The 7,971-nt window shown below is 41.0% G+C and overlaps 1 non-coding gene across 1 annotated transcript; it reads right to left on the bottom strand.

Annotated features, from left to right (window-relative positions):
• Nucleotides 1–6,169: 6,169 nt before the first annotated feature.
• On the bottom strand, nucleotides 6,170–6,274 carry LOC131238387 (small nucleolar RNA R71). Its single transcript, XR_009167791.1, has one exon. It is a non-coding gene; the product is annotated as a small nucleolar RNA R71 (small nucleolar RNA).
• Nucleotides 6,275–7,971: the final 1,697 nt, after the last annotated feature.

Raw genomic sequence — 7,971 nt, forward strand, 5'->3', positions numbered from 1 at the left:
GAACTCCGACTGGAGTGTTAGTTCTGATGGGGGCCTACGATTTCGTGGCCGGTTATGTGTTCCTGACATCCTTGACTTGAGACGGGAGGTTCTCGCGTTTGCCCATAGTTCTAAACTTACGATGCATCTAGGTAGCACGAAGACGTATCAGGATATGAAGAGGCCTTATTAGTGGGACAATATGAAGGTCCAGATTGCTGAATTTGTTTCTCATTGTCTCACGTGCCAGCAGGTCAAGGCAGAGCATCGCCGACTTCCTGGATTGCTACAGCCCATGCCTATAGCTGAATGGAAGTGGGACTTCATCTCTATGGATTTTATTTCTGGGTTGCCGAGAACGAGAAAGGGATATGACTCTATTTGGGTGATCGTCGATCGATTAACGAAGTCGGCGCATTTCATACCGATCAGAGTCACTAACTCTGCAGACGAGTTGGCTAGGTTATATATTAAGGAGATAGTGCGTCTGCATGGAGTTCCCCTGGAGATTGTGTCTGATAGAGACACTCGTTTTACATCTATCTTACTGGACTCATATCCGTGGAAGCGATGGGTGTGGCGAAGTTCAAGACCGCGTTTCATCCGCAACAGATGGGCAGACGGAGCGCGTGAATCGAGTCTGGAAGATATGTTGCGAGCTTGTGTTTTGGATTTCAAGGTTAGTTCCCTTATGCCGAGTTCGCGTATAATAATAGTTTCAGGCCTAGTATCGGCATGGCTCCCTATGAGGCGTTGTATGGTCGCCGTGCAGAGCACCATTGTTGGGCCGAAATTGGTGAGCGTAGTTTGCTTGGCTCGGAGTGGTGCAGGTGACTTGAGAGAAGGTTGACATCATTCGACGTCGACTTCGGACAGCCTATGATGATACGAGGCGTCGACCGCTTGAGTTTGAGGTTGGAGACCATGTGTTTCTGGAGGTCTCTCCTATGAAGGGAGTTCTGCGGTTCAGTAAGAAGGGGAAGCTGACGCCAAGATTTATTGGTCCATTTCAAGTTCTGGATCGAGTGGGAGCGGTAGCATACCGCCTTGCTTTGCCCACACCTCTTGCGGGCGTGCATAACGTATTTCATGTTTCTATGCTGAAGAAGTACGTTCCTGATCCTTCGCATATTATCAGTTGGGAGCAAGTGCAGTTGAGTGAGGATGCCACTTATGTACTCCGACCGACGTGTATTCTCAACAAGAAGGAGCAGGTATTACGTAGCAAAGTTATCCCTCTTGTGAAGGTGTTATGGACGCATCATGGTGTGAAAGAAGCTACTTGAGAATCTGAAGCTGAGGTCAGAAAGACCTACCCTCTGATCCTTAAGGAATTTATGAAGGCATGAATTTCGAGGATGAAATTTCTTTAAGGGGGGTAGATTGTAACGACCTTGGAAATTTTGTGCTTATCTTTCCTTAAGTAGTTGTTTTTCTTTTGGGTAATTAGCGCTATACTTGATTGCTTGTGAAATTCGCATCAATCAATTTAAATTGTATCTGCATGACTCAAAACCTGTAGATTAGTTAGCGCTACGTTACTCTGAAATCTGAGATCCATTGCTAAATCCAGTTGTTCTGGGAATTTTTGGAAGTTCTGGATCGAACCTGGACCGCACGTCGAAAGTCCTATAACGATGATCTTAGGCTGTTGCGGTCACTATGTTGGGCTTGACCATCACCTTGAAAATCAAGTCCATGTGATGTTCTGGGTCGATTTGATTGAGTTCGGAGTGAAGAGTGTGAGAACAGTTGGAAATTTAATAAGCTTTTATGAAATCTGAGTCGTGTTGCTTGCGCGATGATTTTAAGCTATCTGACCGTTAGATTCTGACCCAATTTCACCCTCTGATCAGGGAAGATGGCCCAGGCATATCCTTGTGCTTGTGGACCTGATCGAGATTTTGTGACCGTTGAATTGAGTGTGGTCCGCCACGGCTGATCTGAAGAGCCGGTCAGTATGAAAACTCAGCCTGACCTAGATCCATGGTCAGTGATCTTAAGTCCGACCTTTCGTGGTTATAGGCCCACCAGAAGTGCTTCGTTGGATCGAGAGAGGCTTACTTTGGTTATAACCTAAGTATACCTTGTCCCTGGGGTTATTTTCATCAATTTGAGGCCTATTTATAGTCCTTAAACCCTAGCTCTCTTTTCCATACGAATTTTCTCTAACCCTAGATTGGAGAGAGAGTGGAAAAGAGAGATAGTGAGAGAGAAGTTGGTGAAACATCTTGGATTCTTTTCTGTTTTTCTACATCCTCGAACCTTCACTTTGAATCGTTATTCTGACGATTCTGAGTTCATCTTGGGGTAAGTTAACCTAACCCTAATCTGTGTTAGAGCTTAGATTAGTCTTGGTATTGTTGTATCTCATTTTTATCCTTGTTTTAAGGTAATCTGTTGCCGTTGACGAAGACATCTCGTCTGAAATCAGTTCGGTATTCTTTTCTGGCTTAAGGTGCGGACTTTAAGTGTATAGGTTATGGTTTTCAAGGCTTTCAATCCCAGTTAATGATTTATTCTTGTTATGGATGAGATTTCACATGCCAAATGTTGTGTTTATGTTGCGTTCCTGATATGCATGTGTTATATAGAGATTTGTGTATTCTATGTGTATGTATAAAGTACCGTATACATATAAAAATGCACTTGTGTTTGCCATGATTATTTGTCATGTATGTATGCTAGATGTATGTATGACAACTCCTTGGTAAAAGGAAATGTCCAAATGCTTGTTTCTCAACATACGTCATGTGTGTTGTTTCATGTATTCTAAGTGTTTGTAGAAATGTCTGAATGATCTAAAGTGTGATGTTTCAACCTAGTATGGGCGTTGAGAAGCGATTCTCAACTCTCCCACTAGTGTGTGTGATTTCCTTCTTGCTAGTTACATTCCTTGTTATTTAATTTCAAGCATTTCATATGCTTACATTTATGTTAAGTTGATATTCTTCAGATGCTTGGGTACCACTTGATTTAAGTTATTGCTCCATTACTGTTCTACATTTAATATGATTATCTGTTGTACTGTACTGTGTTTGGGACTATGAATAGTCCAGGAAATCGGTAATCTGCCTTAAGGTTGTGGCTGAGATTACTTTCGCCATAAAGGATGTAATTAGACGAACCCGAGCCGTATTAGAGTTGGTGGCAGTGGTTTGGCCACGCGGAGTGTTTGCGCACTCTATGTCGTTCAACCTAACGTGCGCTCGTGCTAGTCGAGTTCGTCAAGTAACCCGATTGTCCGATGTATGTTCACCATGTATTGAACGCTACTGCTTGAATCTAGGGTACCGAACTTACCAGTGGAATCCTATTAACCATGGTACCTTAATCCGCAAAGACTCATGAGCCGGACATGGTGGTATGGGATACCGTGGTCGAGCTGTCGGCCTACGCTGGGGTGATGAGCCTCCCCGTAGTGACCAGTGAGCAACTGAACTCGTGAGCCGATTATGGTGGTATGGGACACTATATTCGTGTTGTCGGCCTACATTGATTGGTGACGAGACCTTTGTAGTGACCTCGAGCATGCCTGGATACCGCAATGAGGTGACGAGCCGAACTGTGGTAATAAAGGTAAGAAAGGCGTGCATTGATTGGTGACGAGTCCTTTGCAACGACATAAAACCATATGATCGTATGAGAAGTCTAGGACTGACGACCCTAGAATGGATCACTGTTTGGATGGTGATATGAGGAAGGTACTTTAGCTTCCCAATCCTACTGTATGAAAAGGACTAATAACAACTTGGTAATCATATCCATGCACCGCATTTGCATGTGCTTTGTAGATGTGGCGCACTTTGAGGTGGTGTCATGCGTAACGTAAGATGAAGACGCTGAGGGTGTACGCGTGAGGGCACGCATCATTCTGCATACATCCTTTCATTAACAAGAGTACTTAGGATTTATTTAATTTTCTGCTTTATCATTACTATTTGATTGAACTGATAACATGTTAGCCAGTGCCTTATTGTTCCACTGAGTTGATCACTCACTCCCACGTTCTGGGGCGGTGTTAAACACCCACCAGACTCTGTCTTAGGTTCTGATGTTGCAAATGTTGATGCGACTTCTGAGGCAGAGCGGGAGATGGATGATGATGAGGCTGCTTTCTCTTATATGCAGTTTTCAGACGGGTTCTAGCGAGCCTTGTTCTGATGCGCGGCACTCTGGGATTATTTTTTAGGAATTTAAATGATGTAACTTGATACTTATAATTTTGTTAAGCAACACTTTCATACGACCTGGTTAGTGAATGTACTTCAGGGATTTACACTTGTACACATATATTTCTATAAGTCTTCCGCTTACTTTATTCACTTATCCCTGAATTATATCTGTGTTTTGGCTTAATCTATTCCATGTTTTATGCACTAATACAGACAACATACATCCATCATTAAATTTGTTGCATAAGTGATGTTTTGGAACTCGGGAGCCGAGTTATGCTCGACCCTCGAATTTCAGGGCGTTACACAAGTCAATTCATACTTTCTCTCACTCAATTTGAGCTGTATGATTTTAACCACAAAATGCCATGGTTTTGAGAATTAGCTTTAACAGTTTACTTTCAAAATTTCCTTAAACAACTAAAAAAAATAAGAAATTGGATGTGTTAAATAAGATGGAAATCTTAAGATGGTTTGTTAGGAATCTTTCAAAATTTAAAGGTTTGTTCATGTGTGTGCATGTATGTTGGCGTGGGTGCATAACATATGATATACATATGCAAATATGTATTTTATTCCTTCTCGTCTTCTATTGCATGTCTGCTAAATGTCTCTTGATTGCCTTGCATTTTGGATATCTGTTGCCTCTCGATCTGTACTTTGTGGATTCTTATGAAATTATAAAACAGGTTCAGCAGGAGATTATGAACTGGATAATTTCTTAATCTTGGGTGTTTCACAATCAATATTTTGTTTTCAGGTACTTAAGTAAATCGGTTTCGGAAGCAGCTGAATGGGAACGATGAGGTAATGCAATGTTGTAGACTGCATTTCATTCTTAGTGGTCTGATGTTGTAACCATGACCTAGGCCTTGCCCTTAATTTTGGATTTTTTTAAAAAAAAAAGAAGAAGAAGAAAAAAGCTGCCAGAATTCTCTATTAATTGGTGTGTTTGGGTGTACATCACAAATCAAGATTTGGGCATATATAGGCGGTGAGGCCACCCCGTTTGATCTGTACCCATGTTTGGTGCAGCTTGGTAGGACTTGAAGCAAGCTGACTGTTATTTCCAGGCAGAAACTAAATCAGCCCGTGTGCACTTCTTGTGACACCCAAACATGACCTTATCTATCACACATCAGTTGTGTACATGCATGATTCATGAGTTGAGTTTCTTCAACATGTTCTTGTTTTACAGGTTACCTTGACCTTGAACATATCCATGGACTTGCAATCAACATTTACATGGAACACAAAGCACGTGTGGTACACTTTCATTATAGTGGTTTTCTATTCTTATTTTATTTGTTCATAATATGTTATCAATGTTTCATCTCTCAGTTAACTATGTTTATGATATTACTGAAAAACCACTAGGCTTGCTAGCAGTGCTATCATTGTTAAGTTAGTGTTTGGATTTACCCATTTCACCATTGGAGCACGTGGGTTTCCTCAAGTGTACTTGTTTTGCAATTGAGATTGCAAAACTTATAATAGCATCTTAGGACTCTCAACTTTTGAATTGTATTTTTCACTGATTTAATGTAATTGATCATATTCATTCAAGTGGTACCCAGTAATTGATCATATCTAGTTTTGGATGTGTGTTGATTATGCAAATAATTTTCATTATTATTATTTTTTAGATTAATGAGAAACGTTGACGGTTTTAGTCGTCGCCCTTAGCTGTCGAAAACGCCAATGGCTATAACTGTCGCACTCAACCGTTGGCGACGCCAACGGGTTTAGCCATCAAATACGCTGACAGTTTAAATCCGTCAGTGAGCAACGTTGATGCCCCCTTTCCCGACGGCCCGTCTAACCGCTTTTAACCATTGGAGAAAGTCATTGCCGACGGTTTTTAGCTGTCGGCGTTGCCTTATTTTTTTTGTAGTGATTATTTCCTCTCTTTTAAAGAAAAGGACAAGTCATGGTTACATGACTAAGGTCCATTGGCACATGGGCTAAGATGAGAAGGGAGTTCCTTAAAAAGTTCTTCCCCATCATAAAACAAATACCTTAAGGAAAACAATCACGAATTTTGTGCAAAAAGAGGATGAGACCTTCAAATGTTGGGAGCGATTTAAGGATCTCATAAATTCATATTCACAACATGGCTATGAAACATAGCGTATAACAAGCTTTTTCTATGAGGGATTGACCTCACCCATGCGCCAATTTGTGGAGATGATGTATAATGGGGAATTCATGAACAAGAAAGCCGATGATGCGAGGGATTATTTCGATAAACTTGCTGAAAATGTGCAATCATGGGATACCTCCTCAAGAACTACCACTTCTAAGCCTACTCCATCAAAGAAAAGGGAAGGAATTTATGTTTTAAAATAGGAAGATGATTAAATGCAAGAATGGCCAAACTCACAAGAAAAGTTGAGGCCATGGAACTTAAGGTAGAACATGAAAAGGCTGCGAAAGTTGTTTGTGGTATTTGTGCTTGTAACATACATACAATTGAGAATTGTCCAACAATTTCTGCTTTTCAAGAGATATTGAATGGGTAATCAAATGCCGTAAATAATTAGCAAAGACTTTTCAGAAGACCCACCTCAAATACGTACAACTCTAGTTGGAGGAACCACCCAAATTTTAGTTAGAGGAATAGACAAATGGCTAACCCACATGTAAGACCCCGTTTATTCCATACAACTTTCTATACTTATGTACACGATGATCGAAGCCCTTAGCTAGACCTAGATTTGCCGTTCATAGTACACACCTAATTGACCAAAACCCCAAGACTTCGAAATATATCTCATATCGACCGCCCCGTCGCCGCGATCATGGAGGTACCATCCGTGCATTTGTACGATACTCACTTAGAGAGATATGCCGCAAAGAATTGTTGTTGTATCACGTGCGCATGGCGCCATGTACCCCCATTCCACACATGTGCACAATACATGCCATGCACACATGTACATGCACACATGGGTGAGAGAATCTTTACCCATGTGTGTGATGTCACACACCCATCCCTCACCTCTCTCATGTGCTCCCTTAAGTCAACTTCTCTCCATTTCATACCCTATGTATGACATCATCACACCATGCCATCTCATGCTCGTTTAATCCACCGTTAATTACAAATCATGAATTAATTGTCATAATCTTAGTCTAAGCTAATCAAGATAACATTAATTGAATCTAACCACATTTTAACAATTTCTCTACAAATAGTCCTTCATCCCTTAGTATGTCACCATTTTTCTACACGAGAGAGAGAGAGAGGAGTGATCTTAGTGGGCCATCAATTCTGTCAATCCCATCCCTTCCATCCATCTCAACCATCCATCTAGTCCATTAAGGTGAGTACACCCTCTCCACTCTTACGGTTTGTTCTCTTTTTGATTATTTGGATGAATTAATAGTGGAGATGATTTGATGATAATGATGTGATCAACGGTGTGGATGTATAGGAGAATTCATATAAAAAGATGATTTATAGTTGTGATGATATGATGATAATGATGTGATTAATGGTGTGCATGCATAAGAGGATTCATACAAAAAAATTAATAGAATAATAAGTCATTATAGACTTTATCTAGGACCCATTGATAGTGGTCCCCATCAGAACCTTTGTATGTTGTCCAAACCATCTAAAGTGTGGCTCATTGGGCTGGCCAAACACACTCACACCCATACACACGTGTGCACACCACACCATAAAAATAAAAAAAAATAAAAAAAAAAACAAAACGAAGAGAAGTGGACGGCGTCCCTGCTACTGCTTGAAAGAAAAGAGGGAAGAGGGTGTGGGTCCACAACGGGCCCCACCCATGATGTATATATTTAA

Source organism: Magnolia sinica, chromosome 2 (genome assembly GCF_029962835.1).
Source record: "Magnolia sinica isolate HGM2019 chromosome 2, MsV1, whole genome shotgun sequence".
Classification (NCBI taxonomy): Eukaryota; Viridiplantae; Streptophyta; class Magnoliopsida; order Magnoliales; family Magnoliaceae; genus Magnolia; species Magnolia sinica.